Source organism: Pristiophorus japonicus, chromosome 6 (genome assembly GCF_044704955.1).
Source record: "Pristiophorus japonicus isolate sPriJap1 chromosome 6, sPriJap1.hap1, whole genome shotgun sequence".
In the NCBI taxonomy this organism is placed as follows: Eukaryota; Metazoa; Chordata; class Chondrichthyes; family Pristiophoridae; genus Pristiophorus; species Pristiophorus japonicus.
Genome location: NC_091982.1, coordinates 98,369,670 through 98,393,205, shown reverse-complemented (window position 1 = coordinate 98,393,205; position 23,536 = coordinate 98,369,670). Strand labels below are relative to the sequence as shown.

General features: G+C 44.6%; 1 pseudogene; it reads left to right on the top strand.

Annotated features, from left to right (window-relative positions):
* The first annotated feature begins 12,852 nt into the window (after positions 1-12,852).
* Positions 12,853-13,055, top strand: LOC139266361 (U2 spliceosomal RNA; annotated as a pseudogene).
* The last annotated feature ends 10,481 nt before the right edge of the window (positions 13,056-23,536 follow it).

Here is a 23,536-nt window from a genome sequence, read left to right as displayed (position 1 = left end):
ACAAAGGTTGAAAATCAAATAAATCATGATATAGTGGCTGTGTAAAGCCAAACTTGGATTTTAAAAACCTAAAGATTGTAGGAGATCAGACGAATTTGAAACATGGATTGAAAACAAATGATTAGAAGACAAAGTCTTGTAATCACAAAGAAGAAGGATCTCCCAAAAATTGATCTTACAGTGAACAATACAGAAATAGATCAAGCAGATAAGAACATAAGAACATAAGAAATAGGAGCAGGAGTAGACTATTTGGCCCCTCGAGCCTGCTCTGCCATTTAATAACATCATGACTGATCTGATTATGGACTCAGCTCCACTTCCCTGCCCGCTCCCCATAACCCTTTATTCCCTTATCGCTCAAAAATCTGTCAATCTCCGTCTTAAATATATTCATTGACCCAGCTTCCACAGCTCTCTAGGGCAGAGAATTCCATAGATTTACAACTCTGAGAGAAGAAATTCCTCCTCATCTCAGTTTTAAATGGGCGGCCCCTTATTCTGAGACTATGTCCCCTAGTTTTAGTTTCCCCTATGAGTGGAAATATCCTCTCTTAATCCACCTTGTCGAGCCCCCTCATTATCTTATATGCTTCGATAAGATCACCTCTCATTCTTCTGAACTACAATGAGCATGGGCCCAATCTACTCAACCTATCTTCATAAGTCAACCCCCTCATCTCCGGAATCAACCTAGTGAACCTTCTCTGAACTGCCTCCAATGCAAGTATATTCGTCCTTAAATATGGAGACCAAAACTGGTTTTCTTTGGTGTTCTAATAACATTCGATGGACAAAGCAATAAAAATATTAAACAAAAGATAGCAATTGCTAAAGAGGCTTTTAACAGCATGAAAACGTTTCTGTGAAACTGCAAAATTAAACTGGTGGTAAGATGTAGAATACGTAAGCGTTATGTGCAGTCACCTGCCAGGTGAGAAAATTAGATCCTGATGTAGGAAGGCTGGGGGTGTTTGATTTTTGGTACTATCGATGACTGCTAAAAATGACTGGATAACATGAAAGATTAATGAAAGGATTCTTGAACTAAAGAGAAAGATGTCTCAAGAACATAGGAATTGCTAGACGGAAAAAGATCAAGGTCCATCTAGTTCACCTTCTACCAGCCTGATGGTCGCATAATACAATGATAATGGAGTTGTAGTCTAATCATAGCAATCAATCTCTCTCAACTAGTCTACAATAAACCTAGACATGACATGGGGAAACCCCCAATGGTGGGGAGCTTTGGGAACCATAGGTCCAAAGTCACATGTTCCTCCCAAAGATGCAACACTTACTACATATCATGTCAAAATACCCACTCAATCTGTGAGTACATTACTGGGAGTCACAAGGAAAGCTGTTGGTGTTTCTACTGCCTGGATGCTAGATTGTAAAAAATGGATGGTACAAGAGATGATGAAATGACCAGTTTTAACCTCAATGGTCCACTGGAGACTGGAAAGGATGGGGTAAACTGGTCACTAACCTCCAGAGTGGAGAAGGCACATATAGCAAGTAGATTGTAGGAGAAAGGGAATACTAAGAGATGCAAGGAGTTCCATGGTGCTGAAGTCCTGGGTAAGTATGAATTGGAGTAGGAGATGAATCTGAAAAAGTTTGTACTACGCATGACTATGGCACCTCTACAACCGTGCCTTCAGCTGCCTAGGGCCTAAGCTCTGGAATTCCTTCCCTAAATATCTCTGCCGCTTTGCCTCTCCCTCCTCCTTTAAGATGTTCCTTAAAACATACTTCTTTGATCAAGCTTTTGGTCACCTGTCCTAATGTCTCCTTATGTGGCTCAGTGTCGAATTTGTTTGATAACACTCGTGTGAAGTGCTTTAGGGTATTTTATTACATTAAAGCTGATATATAAATGCAAGTTGTTGTTGTTGTGAGGGGGATTAGACTAGTTTTCTGATTTTGGTCTCGCCTGTCCTTTTGAATGGGTGTCCTGTACATGTTTTACTCACACAGTGTGGACGCTTTTAAATTTAGGTGCACAATGGGTGGCCAGTGGCATGAGGTCCGAGTTATTTTGAGGTTTGTGCATTATTTGCACGCAGCCAGCGAGCTATGCATACTGAGCCGGCACTCTGAGGCAGCTCATCGGTTGAGGAGGGAGAAATATTGGCCGGCTCCTGCTTGGGAGGTCCTGCTGCAGGAATTGCGGTGAAGGAGGGTGCCATTTATGAGGGCAGAAGGTCACCATTCTCTTAAAGCACAGGCTGAAATTAGCTGGACAGAGGTGGCGGAGCAAGTCAATGCTGCCTGTGGCATTACAGGAAGTGCCAGGATAAGTGTGGCCACTTTTGCAGGCGTGCATTCGCTTCCTGCATATAAGGCATGACCCCATTGTCACTTTTGATCTCCCTCAAAAAGATCAGCTCCAAAAGTACCCATTTGCTGCTCACCTACATTACATGGATTCTGCATTGCTAGCAGGGGATAATAGTTCCATGCACAAAGTTCTTCACAGGACGTAACTATAGCTGATACAACAACAACAACACCTTACATGTGTATAGCACATTTAGAAGCGAAAAGTGGCCCAGGGCACTTCACAGAGGCATGAGAAAAAAATTCAGATGCCAAGCCAGAGCAAGAGAGATTATGAAGGGTGACCAAATGTTTGATCAATGAGGTGGCTTTTAAGCAGGGGTCTTAAAGGAGGAGAGCGAGATGAAGACATTTAGGATGGAATTAATGGGTCCAAGTTTCGGCCTCAGTTGCTCTTGATTTTTTGGAGCAACTGGTGTAGAATGGAATTCAAATTCTCGGCATTTAGTTTGCTCCAGTTCTAGTCAGTTAGAACAGTTTCACTTTGGAACAGAATTTTTTTTTCAAAAGGGGGCGTGTCCGGCCACTTACGCCTGTTTTCAAAGTTTCGGCAGTGAAAACTTACTCCAAACTAACTTAGAATGGAGTAAGTGAAGATTTTTGTACGCTAGAAAAAACCTTATCTACACTTTAGTAAATCAGGCGTAGGTTACAAATCAGGCGTAGGGAATGGGGGGGCGTTTAAAGGGAAGTTTACAAACATTAAACACTTCAGTTTTACAAATAAAGAGCCATCATCAATAATAAATGATAAAAACATCAATAAATCAACCAATAAATCAATCAAAAAAAATTAATAAGAAAGAATTTTTTTTTAAATCAATAAATAAAACATTTTCTACTTACCGACTGCAGCACCGGGAGCCCTCCAACAGCGTGCTGGGATGCCCCCCCCTCCCCAGTGTGTCTCTGTCAGTGTCTCTAACTCTCTGTCTGTCAGTGTCTGTGTTTCTGACAGCGAGGGGAGCGGGAGGAGGGGGGTTGAGGGAGAGAGGGGGGGAAGGGGGAGGGATGGGGAGGGAGGGAAGGGGGAGGGATGGGAGGGTGAAGGGGGAGGGGGAGGGAAGGGGAGGGGGGGAGGAGAAGGGGAGGGGGGAGGAGAAGGGGAAGGGGGGAGGAGAAGGGGAAGGGGGGGAGGAGGAGGGGAAAGGGGGGAGGAGGAGGGGAAATGGGAGGAGAGGAGAAGGGGAAAGGAGGGGAGAGGAGAAGGGGGGAAGGAGAAGAGGGGGGAAGGGGGGGAAAGGAGAAGGGGGGAAAGGAGATGGGGAAAGGGGGGAAAGGAGAAAGGAGGGGAAAGGAGAAGGGGGGAAGGAGAAGGGGGAAAGGAAAGGGGAGGGAAGGAGAAGGGGAAGAGAAGAGGGGGGAAGGGGGGAAAGGGGGGAAAGGAGATGGGGGAAAGGGGGGAAAGGAGAAAGGAGGGGAAAGGAGAAGGGGGGAAGGAGAAGGGGGGAAAGGAGAGGGGGGAAGGAGATGGGGGGAAAGGAGGAGAAGAGGGGGGGGGGCGGAGGCTGAACGGGCCGGGCCCGGCCGGGCCCAAGACTTCGGGCAGGGCCCGTCCCCAGCACCAGATTTACAGGTAGGTGGTGTTGGGTCGGGTCGGGTCCAGGGTCCGGGGTTGGGAGCGCAGGTCGGGTCGGGGGGGTAGAGGGAGGTCAGTTCGGTTCGGGTCGGAGGGAGGGAGAGGGAGGTCAGGTCGGGTGGGGGGGGGGGGAACCGCGGGTCGGGTTGTGTCGGGTCGGGTCCGGGTGGGGGGGGGGGGTCGGGAGCGCGGATCGGGTCGGGGGGCTTGTGGGAGGGAGGTCGGTTCGGTTCAGGTCGGGGAGGAGGGAGGGAGGCAGAGAGAGGTCAGGTCGGGTGGGGGGGGGGGCGGGGAGTGGGAGTCGGGTCGGGTCGGGAGGAAGCAGGAGTTGGGCGTGGGAGGCAGCCTTATGCACGCAGCCCCAGTGAGGCCATTCGGACAGGGCTAGGGGCTGCATGCTTCGGGCCCCTCCCACACAGTTTTGGACGCCTGGAGCTGCTGCACATGCGCGCCCATTGTAGTGCGCATGTGCACAGGTCCCGGCACTGTTTTCAGCGCAGGGACCTGGCTCCGCCCCCAACTGCTCGTGCTGTGCCGCGCCTGACTCAAGAGGACCAGCAGGGAGCCGGAAAATCTGTAAGTTTTTTTTAGGTGCACTTTGTGGCGCGAAAAACGGGCGAAAAACGGCCGTTCTAGGCGCGGCCCGAAACTTGGGCCCATAGAGAGTAGGACCTAGGTGGTTGAAGGCATAGCTACAGATAGTGTGGCAAAATCATGGAGGCGCACAAGAAGCCAGAAGAATGGAGAGTTTAGGAGGGAAGGGGCTGGAGGAGGTTACAGAGATAAGGGGGAGTGAAACCATGGAGGGATTTACAAACAAGGTTTAGAATTTTAAATTTGAGGTGTTGACTTGGAGCCAATGTACATCAGTAATACCAGGGGTAATGGAACTTGGTGCAGGTTAGGACAGGATGATGGGTGAGTGGGACTTGGTGTAGAATAGTGTTGTGTATTGCTCTGGTACATTAAATGTATGATAAGCACAATGGTGCACCACAGAGGGCGCTGTGGTGGGAGACCTCAAAGTAACTGCACGAGGCAGTATAAAAGGCTGCCCACCACACCTGTGGACCACTTTGAAGTTGTATAATAAAGGACCAAGGTCACAGCAGTTAGGTCAACACCAGACCGTGTGGAGTCAGTGATTTGTGTGCTACATACACCACATTGACAATGAGGAAGCGGATGAACTCCACGCAACCATGGCTACTCTGGGCTCACTAAAGGATTTTACCGTGGGCAATGATTGGGATGCCTTCACGGAAAGGCTCGAGTACTACTTCACAGCAAACGACCTGACGGGGCACACGGACGCACTGAGAGAGAAGCGTAAGGCGATATTGCTTTCCAGTTGTGGCGATGAGGTTTACTGTCTCGTCAGGGATTTGCTGGCACCCGCGAGCGCCAGGGACAAGTCATATGAGGAGCTAGTCGCACTCATTCGTGACCAGTTGAAACCGAAGGAGAGCATCCTCACGGCCAGATACAAATTTTACCATCACTGCAGACCCGAGGGCCATGATGTCACCAAATATGCTGCAGACTCGCGGCGCCGTGTGATTTTGGCGCACACCTTGACGAGGCGCTGCGGGACATTTTCGTCATGGGGATTGGCCACGAGGGCCTCCTTCACAAGCTGCTTGCCACGGAACCCACAGTCACCCTGACAAAGGCCATCACCATCAGCCGGGCATATATGACCTCGACTTGCAGCACCAAGCAAATGATCCACACAGTCTCGAACCCGGCAGGCACTGTCCACAGGATAGCGCCCACCACAGACAGAACTGCAGAACGTGGCCCTGCCCAGGGCGGAGAGCACGGACCTCGGAGTCCTAGAACTCAGAGTCCGCTGAGGGGGGCCAATCAAGCAGCACCATGCTGGCGCTGCGGAGGAAGCCATGGGGCTCACCGGTGCAGGTTTGGGGAGTATACGTGCAATACCTGCCACATTAAAGGCCACCTTCAGCGTATGTGTAAAAGAAATCTGACTCACCGTGTGGCTGAGGAGATGGGGGATGATCCACTGCTCAGCGAGGAGCAGGCAGAAGAAGATGAGGTGTTGGGACTGTATACGTGTACCGACGATTTTCCCCCAGTGATAATGGAAGTAAAAATTGACGGAGTCCCAGTGAGTATGGCAGTGAATACGGGATCGGGTCCGTCGTTGATGAGTCAGAGAACTTTTGAGAAACTGTGGGATAACCCGGCTGCATGACCCAAGCTGGCCCCGGTCACAGCAAAGCTGCGTACCTACACCAAGGAACTGATACCTGTTCTCGGCAGAGCGGATGTGCAGGTATCTCACGGGGGCGAGAGCACGGTTTACCCTTATGTGTCATTGCAGGCGATGGGCCAACGCTCCTCGGCAGAAGATGGATGGGAAAGGTTCACGGGAGCTGGGAAGACTTCATTCCTCCACAGACTGCAGCCTCAGTCTCCACAGATGAGCAGACCCTGTAAGATCAAAGTTGCAGGTGCGGGCCTATTGCTGGGGTGTGGGCCGGCGGGGCGCTGCAGGCGAGAAGCGGGAGGCCCATCGATAGCCGGCGGATCCGGGGGGCCCACGCGAAACATTCGGGCGGCGGTAGCGGCTGCGATGGTGGCGGCCACGGCGGCTGCAGGAGGGGCGGCCACGGCGGCCGCAGGAGGAGCGGCCACGGCAGGAGCGGAGGCTGCGGCGGCGGCGGGCATGACTCGGAGGAACGTGAGGCAGAGCGGCGGATGCGGCAGCAAGCACGGAGCGACTCACTGTGACTGATCGAGTCCAGGGAGCCACTTCTGCAAGAGGGATTGATCTGGGCCGTTTTGCTTTTTCCCTTTCCCTCCTTCCTTGTTTCTTCTTCTTTCTTCGCCAACGAGCTCAAGATGGTGGTGAGCCTCGTGGCAACGGAGACAAAGGCCAGCAGAATACCTAAGATGGCGGCGCCCAAAGGAAGCCTCTTGGGAGCCACAAGATGGCATCTTAAAAGGGCCTTACACCACTGCGGTCCCCTCATAAAGACTTTTGGACTTTTGTAAGGTTAGAGAGAGTCTAAGTGTGCTATGTGAATGTAGGATGATGGATTTATGACAAGAATTAATATTTTAATGCTGGTTGGTCACTGTGTTTAAAATAATGGACATGAATTGTGAATTACGATAAGAGTTAATATTTCAATGCTGAATGGTCACTGTGTTTAAATTCAGGAACGTGGATCCGTGACCAACATTACCAATGGGCTAATGCGTTTTTTGATTTAGGGGATTCAAGCAACGGCTTTTTGAACTGAGGGGGGAAGTGATGTTGTGCATTGCTCTGGTACATTAAATGTATGATAAGTACAATGGTGCACGACAGAGGGCACTGTGGTGAAAGTACCTGCATGAGGCAGTATAAAACGCTGCCCACCACACCTGTTGAGCATTCTAAAGCTGTACAATAAAGGACCAAGGTCACAGCATTAGATCAACACCAGACCATGTGGAGTCAGTGATTTGTGTGCTACATACACTACAAATAGGATTCAGGTAGAAGAGTTTTGGATGAACCGAAGTTTGTGGAGAGTGGGAGGCTGGTCAGGAGAGCATTGGAATAAACAGGTTTGAAGAATGTTCCCGATGTTGGGGAAGTCCAGAACCAGGGGACACAGTCTAAGGATAAGGGGTAAGCCATTTAGGACTGAGATGAGGAGAAACTTCTTCACTCAGAGAGTTGTTAACCTGTGGAATTCCCTACTGCAGAGAGTTGTTGATGGTAGTTCGTTGGATATATTCAAGAGGGAATTAGATGTGGCCCTTATGGCTAACGGGATCAAGGGGTATGGAGAGAAAGCAGGAAAGGGGTACTGAGGGAATGATCAGCCATGTTCTTATTGAATGATGGTGCAGGCTCGAAGGGCCGAATGGCCTACTCCTGCACCTATTTTCTATGTTTCTATGTTTCTATGTGACAAAGGCATGGATGAGGATTCCAATGATCGATCGGTTCAGGTAGGGGTGGAGGCGGGCAGTGTTACAGAGGTAGAAATACGTAAGCTTTGTCATGGAGAGGATATGGAGTTGAAAGCTTCCAAAGAGTTTCGCTGAGCATGAAACAGTGATTTGTGAGGGAGAAGTCAGTGGTGGCAGAGCAGAGTTTGTGGTGGGAACTGAGATAGAGAAAGAAAAGTTGGAAGCTGATGATGAGAGAAGAATCACCCATCAGATGGCAAGTTTTCCTTGTGTTCTTTAAGGAGTGTGAGAGATGCTAAAAGTTCCTTTCCAGTTATGGGAGCAATATTCAAATCTTAGGCACAACTGAGTTCTAGAGACACTCATGCAATGTTGACAAAATAAGATGCACAGTCAAAGCATAGATGTAAAACTCAGCTTCAATTCCTTATTGCGGCATGATACCAGTACAATCATTCAGCATTATCCTTCGTATTTCCTTTCTATGTTTGTGCACCTATTGCTTGTCCCCAGGTGCCATCCTTTCTATTTGAAAACTATTTTTGAAGGGCTTGTTTACATTAATCTTTTACATGCAGGCCAGATATCAATAGGTTATTTGTATTTCACGTTGTTCTACAATCTATCGCCGTTCCTTCGTCCTGACCTCACCGCTCTTCTGCTGCTTGCTGCCTCTCCTGCTGTACCTGCCCACACTCCAATCCGTGGCCTTAATTTTGGCGATGTCCAAACCAGTCGCCCTTCTCCAGGTCGTCTCCCTCCTGCACCAGCTCCTGCTGCTCCCTGAAGTGGTATGCCTCCATGCTGCTCCCGGGCTGCCGCACCTCCATCCCTTTTATGGCCCCGACCTGCGGCTGGTGATTTCTCGCAGATCAAGGCCTCCATGCTGATTGTAGAGCATGAGATTGTAGAGCGACGTGATCGGGACACAAGAGAGGCTTGAGATCAGGGCCCAGAAGAGACGAGGGCCCAGGGGCAGCATGGGCCAGCCCACACTGTGATATGTGGGTGCAATAGGTCCATGCGGCAGAGCTGATCTCCAGTCAACTTGGTTAATCCTTGCCACTTTAATGGAACAAGACCTAGCTCTGTCAAGCCCATGTGGTGGCTGGTGTGCAACGGCCACCACATGTTAAAAAAATCCACGCACAGGCATCTTCCACCCTTCAATATGTAGTTCAGGACCTGGAATGTCAGGTCCTTCATTGTGAACTCATTCCTTTTTGGTGTGGAAGCAAGTCATCCTCGATATGAGGGACCGCCTAAGAAGATTTGTATTTGATTATTTGTATTTCTAACATTCTTTTTGACTTTCAAGATCACACAGTGCCTCCCACAAGGCACATGTTCACTAAAGTAACATTTTGAACTGGCCTCCCTCACACCAAGGCCTTACACCAGTTACAGGAGGTGAAATTGGCATTGAGAGGCAGCGCAAACCAGGCGATAGCAAATCAGCAGCCTGTTTTACACCCCGCCCGAATTTCTTTACTATTGACTTTAATGGAAAAGAAAATCGGGTGGGGTGAAACGAGCTGCCGATTCGCTATCACGTGGTTTGAGCTAGCGCCCTAGACCAATCTTCTTTCATTTATTTCTGCAAGATTACTTTTACAGTTCAAAAATGACTTCTATTTCTATTACTCGTAGCTAGTCCATCAACCCCACTGCCTTCATACTCATGTAACAATCATACACCAAAAATTACACTCATCGGTTGAGATGTGACCAAGGAAAAGTCCAGCAAGACCAACACAGAATGCTCAACAACCTTCTACCGTAATAAGCCATCATTTATTGCTCACACTCGCCTTGTTCCACTCAGATTCTGAGAGACTGGTGCCTGTGCGTCAGCTCTGCATGCTTACACCACTGATTCCAGCCTCCTTAACCTGGTGGATCTACGTTTCTGATGCTGGGATAAGGGAGCGCATTTCAAAACCTGGCAAGCCAGCTCATAGACATCTGTCTCCCAGAATCTAAACTGTACAAGCATCTGTTCTGACGAACGGTCATGGACCTGAACCATTAACTCTGTTTCTCGCTCCACAGACGCTGCCTGACCTGCTGAGTATTTTCTGTTTTTATTTCAGATTTCCAACATCCGCAGTATTTTGCTTATATATTAGGGAAAAACTTCTGTTCTACAATATAAATGGCACAGTGATTTTTTTTTGGTAAACCATCATAGTATATTATTTGTTAATTTTACATTAAATATTACATAATGCAATAACTATACGCCGCCACACAACGCGGGGGATACCTTGATGTAATATCCCTCCTGCTAGTCCACATAAGATATAAAGATGATCTCCAAATTGCAGTGGGATTGTAGATCCAGATTTTTATGGTGTTGTGATCTGCCATTGGGTTAAATGCTTCCTTCCTGTGCTGACCCGTGGCCAGAACAATTCCATGTGAGTTTGATGCAAGCACACCAACTGTGTTTTATATATAGATACAATTTATTATTTAAAGCTTTCAAGGCAAAGGAAAGCTCTGGACTTTTAAGATCCTGCCAGCATTTATTTACTTCAGTTGGCCTGAAACGAGCTTCTGAAGATTTTTTCTCCATTTTCTTGAATTTTAAAGACTGTTATTGCCTAATGAATGGCGAACCACACAAACTTTGAATTAATAATGAAGGCGGAGGCGAATGGAATGTTGGCCTTCATTGCAAGAGGGATGGAGTACAAAAGCAGGGAGGTCCTGCTGCAACTGTACAGGGTATTGGTGAGGCCGCACCTGGAGTACTGCGTGCAGTTTTGGTCACCTTATTTAAGGAAGGATATACTAGCTTTGGAGGGGGTACAGAGACGATTCACTAGGCTGATTTCGGAGAGGAGGGGGTTACCTTATGATGATAGATTGAGTAGACTGGGTCTTTACTCGTTGGAGTTCAGAAGGATGAGGGGTGATCTTATAGAAACATTTAAAATAATGAAAGGGATAGACAAGATAGAGGCAGAGAGGTTGTTCCCACTAGTCGGGGAGACTAGAACTAGGGGGCACAGCCTCAAAATATGGGGGAGCCAATTTAAAACCGAGTTGAGAAGGAATTTCTTCTCCCAGAGGGTTGTGAATCTGTGGAATTCTCTGCCCAGGGAAGCAGTTGAGGCTAGCTCATTGAATGTATTCAAATCACAGATAGATACATTTTTAACCAATAAGGGAATTAAGGGTTATGGGGAGCGGGCGGGTAAGTGGAGCTGAGTCCACGGCCAGATCAGCCATGATCTTTTTGAATGGCGGAGCAGGCTCGAGGGGCTAGATGGCCTACTCCTGTTCCTAATTCTTATGTTCTTATGTTCTTATAAGTCATTTTAAAACAGTTAAAGCTGGGTGTTGGCTGTGACATGACCCAAGTTGAAAATAAGTTTACACAGTGTGGCTGCATATATTTAAAAGCATTGCTAATATATTTTACAGATCAGAGTATTTTAAGGGACAGCGTTAAGCTGCAGCACACATATATATTTAAATTTACCGATAGTTAAGTCACCAAAATAAAATCCCTTTTAATACAAAATGATGGTCAGAATATTACTTCAAATCAGCTGCTGTGCAATGTTGCAGCAATTTATATTATGGATCTCTGGTGCTGATATCTGACAGAGCTATTTTGGATTTGTACTCAACGAAAATGGCCTCTAAAAGGCCAAACGACATAGACAGCAGCTTCGGATTACCAAATAAATTGAGGGAGTGGGGCTCAAAAGGTCTCCCTGTGGGCCCGGTCAATATATTGCTGTCACTGAGCCAGTGACCAACGGAGCGCCTCTAAACAAAGACATGCATTCTGAACTGTTTCAATTGTTCATGGTGGGATTTATCCTACTATTTGAAATCAAAAGTGCGTGGCCTCTTTAAGGACGCGGCTCCGCAGCTCAGCTCCCTGGCGTGATTTATTTGTAGTGGTGTCCTGCCACTGACCAGTACACATCTTTCCACACTTCATTTCAGCCGCGAGTTTTGCAGCCCAGCTGCCGGTTTTCTAATTCTAATCCTCTGCCTTTTTTTTGCCCAGCCAGCAGTTTGCAATGCCTCATGATGCCCGGCATCCTAATCATCTGTGATCCCGCGCAGTGAACATCCGAGCTAAAGCTTCGGCATTTCCATTACAATCTGATGCCTTCAGGTGCTCGCACAAGGCGCGCAGTTTGGCAAATTTACAGCCACTCACCCTCTTGGGTGTGACAAGCATAACAAACTTCATTGGGAAATGATGGAAGCTGGGGCCCCCCCCGGGGGAGGACATCGTCTTGGATTGATTAAAAAAAAACACATTTTGAAACCAGGATTTGAAAATGACAGATATTGTGGAGCTTTGCGATTATAAAGTGCTTTCAGAATTTGTCATCGTGTTATGCTATCTGTGTGCTGTGCTGTCCTTCCTGGCTTTTGAAGCACCTTTTCCACCACTGTTAGGAAGGCACTGCTGTGTGCCTCTTGCATATTATAATGGCATGTTAATGAAAAGAAAAACACATTAAGGGGTGTTTTGTGTCTTGCATCTCCACCTGTGATTTTGGAGACTGCTGAGTAGAATTTTTTTTAAATTTAAATCTGCATGGTGGTAATAATAGACTAAAGGCAGACACGACACATGTCACACGGTGCTAAAGAGGCATGAAAGTCATGGAGCAGGGCAATTCAGCCATTGTGGGAGAGAGAAGAGCCTGGAATCCGCTACCAATGGACATGAGTACCTTTGTGTCCGAATCAACACTTGGGCTTCTCGGAGGAGGTGGGTGGGGTGGCTTGACCCATCCACCTCCACGGAGGTGTGTGGGGGACCTGACCCATCCACCTCCATGGCACGAACCTGGTATTGCAGTACTTCCAGGAACGGTGCAGTGGCTCTAGGCCTTTTGGCTAAGACTAAGAGCATTGGCGCAGAGTGATCCTTGATGTGTGCAAGGTGACCTCTGGCGTTTGTGATTTGACAAAGAATTGGAACGATTGGCTACGAATTTAAAAAAAAAAACACTTGGGCTTCTCGGCCTTTTGGCTAAGATCATGCGTAACTGACCTGACAGGGGAGTAGCCACCATGACCTCCGGGTGGTTCTCCCTGGATCAGGAAGGTATATGCTTGCTTTTTTGGAAACAGGAGGTGGGTGGGGTGGCTTGACCCATCCACCTCCATGGCACGAACCTGGTATTGCAGTACTTCCAGGAACGGTGCAGTGGCTCTAGGCCTTTTGGCTAAGAGCATTGGCACAGAGTGATCCTTGGCGTGTGCAAGGTGACCTCTGGCGTTTGTGATTTGACAAAGAATTGGAACGATTGGCTACGAATTTCAAAAAAAAACACTTGGGTGACACCAACCCCTCAGGCGAGTCTTCATTGCACTGATATTTGCCCAAGCTGTCTGAATATGTAGCAGATCACAGATTCATACAGCACAGAAGGGGGCATTTGGCCCATCATGCCTGTTCCGGCTCTTTGAAAGAGCTATCCAATTAGTCCCACTCCCCTGCTCTTTCCCCATGGCCCTTCAATTGTTTCCCTTTCAATTATTTATCCAATTCCATTTTGAACGTTACTATTGAATCTGTTTCCACTGCCCTTTCAGGCACCGCATTCCAGATCATAACAACTCGTTGCGTAAAAAAAACTTCTCATCTCACCCGTGGATGTTTTGCTACTTGTGTCCTCTGGTTACCACCCTTCTTGCCAGTGGAAATACTTTCTCCCGATCTTCAACTCTCTTTCTGCCTGACCTGAGTGTTTGCAGCATTTTCTGTTTTCATTTCAGATTTCCAGCAGCTGCAGTATTTTGCTTTTGTTCTCCCTAACTACTCTATCGAAACCCCTCATAATTTTGAACACCTCTATTAAATCTCCCATTAACCATCTCTGCTCTAAAGAGAACAAGCCCAGCTTCTCCAGTCTCTCATGAACAAGACACTCCGACAGCACTTCTGAAATATGCAGTACAGGTATCACCTTTTCAGAAAGTAGATTTTCTCGCTTTACTTAAAAGTTTAGTAAAAATAGGTACCTTGACGTGCATGAGAACATGAAGTAGAACCAGCCATAACTGAAAGAACTATGCAGGTATGTGAGTCTGTTCAAAACTTTTGTCACACCCCAGATAGGTGTCTAATTTACTTTGCTAGCTGTGCGAATTCAGCACCAGATAAGTTGCATAAGATGCATGATTTAGTAATTTGAAAATCAAAGCTACTATAGCCTTTCAATCCAACTCGAAAAAAGTATGTGTCAGAATAAATATTGATGCTGTGTTGGCTACCATATTGTTCAAGAACTGGGGCTGGCAATCTACATACCAGGACAAATCAGACACCGCCCCACTCCATCCGACCCCTCTCCCACTCACCCAGGCTCGTAAGCTTGTGCTGGTGATGCAGCCATGTGAAGTAAGCAACACACACATGCGCTCTTGAGTACTTCTGAATGCATGTGCATGTGCAGGCATCATATCCAGAAGTGTCACATGAAAGTAAGGTGATAAGTGCAAATGTTTTATTCTACATTACAACAGTGATTACACTTTTAAAAAAGTACTCTATTGGCTGTAAAGTACTTTGAGATGTCCGGTGGTTGTGAAAGGCACTGCATAAATGCAAGTCTTTCTTTCTTTATAAAAACATAAAATATTAAAACGATGCAACAGGTCTGGCAGGGTAACGTCTCAGGTATAAAGCTATCATCAGAACGGAAAACTGAAAGATAAGCAAGCCCCTTTATAGTACTGAATAAAGCAAGGGTGAGGGGAAAGAGAGAAATAGGTAGAATTCAAAAGTCAAGAAATATGACTCTTGTCTCAAAGAGATGGCTAATGGATATAATGGATTTTTATTTGTAAACTTGGAAAGAGGTGGAAACTGCTAGATGACCAAAGTTCATCTCTGTGAAGCAATAAAAAGAACAGGTTGTCACAATGACTAAGTATGGCAGTCAAAAGGCATGGAAAAGATACATACACTTACATACAAGCTCCAAGATGGAGGCAAATTAAGTAAACGGTGGATGGGAAAAACGGGAAAGGAAATGGCAGAGATAACTAAGGTCTGAAGTTTCTAAAACAATGGTTAGATCAGAAGACTGCCAAGCAATCCGGAGAAAGAGAAGATACTAGCCCCAATTTTATGAAATCCTGCTAGCAACACTACTCTCACTAGTTGCAGGTTTGTGGTTGTAAATCAGGTGCACGGCTTTGAACTCCACATCTTGCAACCCTCACTTTTGGAGGGCAGAATGGGGCTGCGCTAAAAGCGACCTTCATCAACACTGAATATTTATCAAAATTAAGTCCGACACCAAGCTTCACGACTTTGGACAAGATTTCAACTGCAGGCACACCTCAACCATATGTACACCGAGAATCCTGGGACTTGGCCTACTTAGGTAAGAAAATAAAGAACTTGCAGTTATATAGAAGACATCGTCATAAAGATTCTTATTGTTTCAGTTACTATTAAAAATGTTAATTTGTATTTCCAATTACATATTGCTGCATTTTTCTTCATGTCTTAGTTGGTTGTGCTGGGTAGTCAGTCATTTTTGACTTTGTTTCTGGGTTTTTTTCTGCCAGCACTTTCTTTTATTATTCTTGGTTGCTTTTGCCATATACAGGGGTAATGCGAAAAATATTAGTGAGAATGGGAGTTCCTTTGGGTACCCATAGCCCTTGATGATATGAAAGAGGTAAATTAGTTATTTAAGGGACAACAACTATGGTGCAACATACCCAATGCTTCTTGATCACACCCCTCACTATCCCCGCACCCCACACATAAAGATCCCGCAACACGTATCTGGATGTGTCAGAAGAGACCTGTCTTCATAAGATGAGCTCTCACAATGGTGTACCATTGGTTCAGGATGAACTCCAGACAATAAGTGGAACAAGGATGGCTCTTCCTGTTGAAGAGGAGTTTATCACACCATGAAGCTTCCATGATGAATCATAAGAACATGGAGTAGGCCATTTGGCCCCTCGAGCCTGCTCCACCATTCAATAAGATCATGGCTGATCTGACCATGGACTCAGCTCCACTTCCCTGCCCACTTCCCATAACCCTTTACTCCCTTATCACTTAAAAATTTGTCTATAGCCACCTTAAATATATTCAATGACCCAGCCTCCATAACCCTCTGAGGCAGAGAATTGCATAGATTTACAACCCTCTGAGAGAAGTAATTTCTCCTCATCTCAGTTTTAAGTGGATGGCCCCTTATTCTAAGACTATGTCCTCTAATTTTAGTTTCCCCCATGAGTGGAAATAACCTCTCTGCATCCATCTCGTCGAGCCCCCTCATTATCTTATACGTTTCAATAAGATCACCTCTCATTCTTCTGAACTCCAATGTGTATAGGCTCAACCTACTTAACCTATCCTCATAGGTCAACCTCCTCATCTCCGGAATCAACCTAGTGAACCTTCTCTGAACAGCCTCCAATGCAAGTATATCCTTCCTTAAATAAGGAGACTGTATGCAGTACTCCAGGTGTGGCCTCACCAATACCCTGTATAGTTGTAGCAGGACTTCTCTGCTTTTATACCCTTGCAATAAAGGCCAACATTCCATTTGCCTTCCTGATTACTTGCTGTACCTGCATACTAACTTTTTGTGATTCAAGTACAAGGATCCCCTGGTCTCTCTGTACTGCAGCACTTTCCAATTTTTCTCCATTTAAATTATAATTTGCTTTTCTATTATTTCTGCCAAAGTAGATAACCTCACATTTTCACACATTATACTCCATCTGCCAAATTTTTCCCATTCACTTAGCCTGTCTATATCCCTTTGCAGATTTTTTGTGTCCCCCTCACAATTTGCTTTCCCACCCATCTTTGTATCATCAGCAAACTTGGCAACATTACACTTGGGCCCTTCATCCAAGTTATTAATATAGATTGTAAATAGTTGAGGACCCAGCACCAATCACTGCGGCACCCCACTAATCACTGTTTGCCAACCGGAAAATGACCCATTTATCCCGACTCTCTGTTTCCTGTTAGTTAGCCAATCCTCTATCTATGCTAATATATTATTCCCAAAATAAATGACCTTTTTTTTTTTGCAGTAATCTCTTCTGTCATCATCATCATCATCATAGGCAGTCTCTGCCTTCTGGAAATCTAAATACACCACATCCACTGGTTCCCCCTTATCCACCCTGCTTGTTCATCCACAAAGAACTCCTGCAAATTTGTCAAACATGATTTCCCTTTCATAAAACCATGCTGGCTCTTCATGCTTTTCCAAATGTTCCACTACTGCTTCCTTAATAATGGACTCCAGCATTTTCCTAACAACAGATGTCAGGCTAACTGGTCTATAGTTTCCTGCTTTTTGTCCGTCTCCTTCTTTAAATAGGGGCGTTATATTTGCGGTTTTCCAATCTGCTGGGACCGTCCCAGAATCCAAGGAATTTTGGTAGATTACAACAAATGCATTCACTATCTCTGCAGCCACTTCTCTTAAGACCCTAGGATGTAAGCTATCAGGTCCAGAGGCTTGTCTGCCTTTAGTCCCATTATTTTATCTAGTACTACTTCATTAGTGAAAGAGATTGTATTAAGTTCCTCCCTACCTATAGCCCCTTGATTATCCACTATTGGGATGTTCTTAGTGTCTTCTACCGTGAAGACCGATAGAAAATATTTGTTTAACGTCTCTGCCATTTCCCTGTTCTCCATTATTAATTCCCCAGTCTCAACCTCCAGGGGACCAGCATTTAATTTAGCCACTTCTTTCCTTTTTATGTACCTGTATAGAATCCTTCTAAGCTACTACAAAGGACATCTGCCACATCAGGCAGTGTGCACTGTGAACATATACTAAGTGACAAATGCCATCATTGCAAGAGGCAACCCTTTCAACACTTTCCCAAAGGAAAAAGTAAAACTGAGGAGCACGCTTATTCCTGATACCAGCAGACTTTTTCTCCCCAAATATGGCCATCCTCCTTCATTGTACCTCCATTACTAGGAAGTCTAACGCTTCAAAAGGTGCAATATCACATAAAACCATAGCATGTTAAGGCATAGAGGCCATTTGGGCCATCAAGTTTGTGCCAGTGATTTTCTCCATAAGCTACCTAGTCTAATTCCACTCTCCTGCTCACTCCCCCACAACATTTAATATATTTTTTTTCTTTTTCAAGCACCTATCTCATTCTTTTACAAAATAATTTATGAAGTCTATTTCAACAATGGTTTGTGGCAAGGAATACTACATTCTAATTATCTCCTCAGTCTGAATTTTTTTCTCATTTCCCTTTTAACTTTTTTTGTGATTATCTTACATTTTGACCCCTAATTACCATCTCACCCACTATTAGAAACAATCAAACTAATTAGATTATCATAACCCACTGTGAACAATTAGTCAACATTTCTGCTACCCTTTAACAATGAACTGCAGCCCTGTAAGAGCTTTTACCTCCACAGATTTTACACCATTAGCCAAGTCTGATAGCGGCCAAGCTCTCTGGGCAAGCTTTCCGTATGCTAGTAATTTATTCAACGAGGGAAAGGATACACATCTAAACATTTGGTGAAGCCTGCCTTCGGCGCTATTGCCACAGATGAGCCAGCACCATGGGTCACTTGAGTCCAATTTGATCTTTTTTGTAATATTGGACTACTGTTCCTGAAGCAGGGGTTGAGCTTGGCTAGAAGAGTATAGGAGCATGTGAGCAGCAAATGTGGTAGAAAAGATTGCTGTTTCACATGGAAAGAATCTTTGGAGTCTTTAACAATGGTGTGGGAAGAGGTGAATGAACAGATGTTGCATATGCTACAGTTGCATTGGAAAGAACTAAATGAAGGGAAGCCAGAAGTCTTGGCATTGAAGGATTGAACAAGAGTATCCCAAAAAGAATAATCCTACCAGAAAGCACAAAAAGGGGTTTGGGGGGAGGATATGATTACTGGTTGGATCATGTTGTGGGTTGTGTTTGTTGTAGGATATGATAATTTGGAAGGTGAGGTCAAGGGAGACCCTGTCGTGATTGTGAGAGGAGGGGGAAGAGAAGAAGCACAAAAAAAGGGATGGACACACTCAAGGGCCCAGTTGGCCACAACATAGTGAATATCTCAGCTAAGAAGAAAGGACAGTTAAAAAGTTTTGGTGTGGGAAGTGAAATCATCAGAGCAGATATGAGACAGAGGAGAAACTGGGAAAAGGGATGATGGCTTTACCAGAAGTGATATAGGAAGACTTATAAAGTAGGTAAGTTTGGAAGACAATGAGCTTGTAATAAGTGTCTGTGGAAAGCCTTTTGACAGAGATGGAGAGTGAGAGAAGTCCAGGAAAGAGAGGGAAAAGTCAGATGAAGGATTGGTGGAAATTGGAAGTGCAATCAATTACATTTTCCCGGTGGAGTAAGAGCAGGAAGCAGCTTCAACACGGTCATCTATCCAATAGAGAATAAGTCAGGGAGGAGGCCTGAGTATGATTGGAAGAAAGAGTGTTCCACATATCCTACAAAAGGACAGGCATAGCCGGAACCATGCAGGCTCCTGAAGCAACACATTCCACTTGAAGAAAATGAGTGGAATTAAAAGAATGGTTGTTCAGGCTGAGAACAAGTTCGTCCAAGTAGAGGAGAGTGGTAGAAGAGATTAGTTGGGCCATTGTTTGAGAAAGAAACCTGATGAGAGAGAGGTGTAAAGTGATACCCATGGCGAAAAGGGGAAAATTTGGACCAGAGAATCTGAAATATTCAAAGGGGCAGAGAGTATCAGAAGCGTCATAAATATAGGTAGGTAGAAACTGCACAAGGGGTAAATAATTAAGTCTAAGCGGCGACCAGTTGAAGGAATGGATCTACCAGGATAGTCTTATTTGTGCATTTTGGGGAGGAGATAGAAATGGGCTGTGCAGGGTTCAGGAGTAATGAAATTGCAGACAGTGAGGGATGATTTCCAGATCAGCTGGCAGATCAATTGAAATTGTTGTTTATTTTAACCTCAGTTTCGTGGCATCAGCACTCATTGCACTGCTATACATTAAGTAACCATGTAACTCACATCTTTCTCCAGAAATAAGTGCAAGAACTTGATGGATGCACAGCAAACAGACTAAGAGAAAGGCCAATGTGTATTTAATTAGGACCAGCACAACACAGAAGACGCTGGTACCCACACCACAATTAAAATAAACATATAAATCATCACCGTGGTGTAGGGGTAACCTACAGATGGATACATTGCTACTGAAATACCCTGGTTAATGGTGGTCTCTCATGCAGGCAGTAGCATTGCTTATTCAAACATTTTAACACAAAATAACATGGTAAATCCTTTTAATAATAGCTTATGAAATAATTTATTTCAATTATTGCAAAACAACTGGAGCCTGTTTCAAGCTGCAATAGCCTATTTATGAGACTACACCCAGGATTAATTTAAACACTTTTCTAAAAAAAATTACATGTTCATTGAAAGCACATTAGTTATACGTTAATCTTGCATTTATTTTTCATGGCTTATGAAAATTAAAATGGACAAATATTCGTGCTTCATGAATGCTTTTATCACATATAGAGCTAAAAATGTCCTATAACTGCCTGCAGCATTGTAAAGACATTCAAGACAATTTTTTTGTGCACTGTACTTTAAAGGATTTAAAAATTGTTCTGTGTAGGGATACTGCAGCCTTCATGTGTCAATCTAATCTGTTAGTAGCCCGAAACCTTTATCCAAAGCAAAACTTTCTCGAACTCTGCCTGATCTTGCAACAGTCAACCATACTGCAGTATCACACTGAAATCTCCAATATTTCTTTAAGGTCTCCAGGAATGTTTTTCTAAATGTGTTTTCTGCCAAATTACTGACCAAACATAAATGCAGAGAGGTAAAAGTCAGTCAGTGCTCTCAATTGCAGTATACCATGTAAATGTGTGCTTCAGTGAGCATGAAGACAAATCCTTACACAGCACTCTCGCTAACTTAACACAAATCAACCTTTATTTTTTTCCTAACACTTAATATCATCAGTCAGCCTTCCAAATTCAGGCAGGATGACAGAAATATGATTTCACATTTTTAAGTAGCATTAAAAAAAATAATTTAGCATCCAATTGTAACCCCAATTCACCAACAAACTCTTTCTTGATAATATAATTCAAATCAAGCACAGCATTTAAATGAGGATATTTCCAATTAAGCCCATTGTTGGGGCCCACCAAGCAGCTTAATTGCAAGTCAAAACAATGATTACATTGGAATATGAGGCATACCGTTATCATAGGTACCACATGCTGTGCCTTTAATCTCACTGCAGTGCAAAACACAAGGGATGCGGTAAAACACATAACATCCAGAATACTAAGTCTGTGTAACAGCAAAGGTGTACATGAAAAGTAAAACCAATACGTCTCCGTGACACTTGTCAAACATTTATCTGAAAAGTCGAAGATTCCACAATAGGCAGCGCGGTTATTTTGCGTTCATCTGCTATTTGATCCCCTCGATCGGATCCAGATATTCCATTCAATTCACCCACTGTGTGGCGCCAGTGAGGTTCGTTTCCCCACTTCCCAACTGCTTAAGACGTCGATCTACCCAATAAAGGAGTTTTAGATTTATAGATTACATTAAATATATTGTGTAGACTAATTACGTATATTCTTTTTTTCGCACAAGTTGACGCAGTAGTCAAAATAAGATGAAACTAAACCGACTGCGCAAATTTGTGACTAAAGAGTTAAATTCATTGAGACGTGCCTCTTCCAAAATCTTAATGTTGAAAGTAAGGCAACAGTACTTGCTCACCGTTCATATCAACCCTTCACACAGCACAGCCCGAATGAGTGCACATAAATATCAGCGTGCAAGGAGTAGAGAAACATGTGTATGTTTATTTTTCCAGCCCATATCCCGGATATTTTACTTATTATTTATTCACAACACACCAGGCAGAGATAAGAGGTTATGCATACCCGATGTAATTCATACCGCATGGCGACTGCCGGTACAGTAAACAAACTGTTAATGCCGGCAGCTCTCCCACACTGAAACCCTGTTCACAGTGCACTTTGCAGTCTGATAGTCTAGGGTGACTGTCTCAGTTTACACGTGTGCGTTTGTTTTCTGTTTAACTAGGGAGCATTTTCGCATGGCTCTCGGGATACTCACTGTGATCCCACTACATTTACTCACACTTGTGTACACTGAAAGAGGGGCAGCAGCAAACATTGAATATTTTTCTGGGGAAGATTGGCGCATAATCAAAGGCGTTTTGGGGCGAACGCAAGAGGAATTTTGCCCTTAAAAAAAAACAATCCTTGCTTCGATCCGCCCAGTGGTTGCAGTGACATAACTAACGGAATGAGGCATGGATCCGAATCTGCTATTATTTAGCTGCGAAAGACAGCGAAGCATAGACATCCTATTTAGTTTTCCCCGGGGTAACACGATTTGGCTGATGCGCTGTTGTCGACTATCGTTGAATGATTTAATATGAGGCCCATTACAACGTTAATAATTTTACCTGAATCTTTTCTCCATTTCAATTTACCTGGGGGATTGTTTAATGGCACGGAATCCCATTCAGACTGTATTCTGGTACTCAATCAAATATTACAGGCGCCACTTCAGATTTATTGATCATCGAGTTCCGACAGACTCGACCACAAAATACCAGCAAAGAACTCCCTGCATATATTAACAATTGCAATAAACTCACTAGGCTTCGTGCACAATATATTTTTTTTAGATCGTGCTGAATCATTTCGGTTGTAACCCTAACTTGGGAGTTCGAGTCAACCATTGGTTGGGATTTTATTGAAATCCAATCTTGTCGTTTCTATCGGCGGATCATAAATGCGGCTCTTTTGTGACTTTAAAACAAAACGCGGTCTGCAGAGAGCGGATCCCGACAGTCAGGATTCTGAGTATAAAACTGATTTATTCTCTCGCCTGTGAGTGGGGGCAATGTATAAACACATCTCTACTTCCCCACATCCTCCTCGAAAAAGGCTCTGTTAATGTATCAAAAAATGTGCTTTAGAAATCTGACTAAAGAGACATGGTGGTATCATTTAATGTGGTTTTAAGTTAGAAAGAGATGCCTGCCTTTAAATCAGTGTGCTTTGATGTCCAATAAAATTGCATTTTTGCAGCACAGGAGGTGATTATAAGACGCAAATAGATACCGCCTCTGCTCTTAATACAGGTTATAATTACGGTATTTAAACACAATAACAATTATGCTGGTCAACACAGATTGATTCTTCAAATTACATCTCAGTTAATCTCCTACTTTCTAGTCTTTTAATGAGAATGTAAAAGTCTTTTCAACGTGCCGAGGATTCCATTTGTTTTTCTCAATCTGTAAAAAGGAGTAGCTTTTAAACCGTTCTTTGGAAAATTAACAAAACAATTGTGTTCAATTGTCAAGCTATTTACAACTTAATTGATTGTACTTGTTTTATACACACTCACATACTCTCACACATACCCATGCACACTCACACATACATATATACTCACACACACGCACACACATACCCATGCACACTCTCACACATACACACATACTCACACACACGTACACACACACCCATGCACTCACACACACACATACTTAGTCACTCACACACTCGCATCCACACACACTTGCGGCACACATATACACTCACATATACACTCACATATACATACTCACATACATACACACACACATTCAT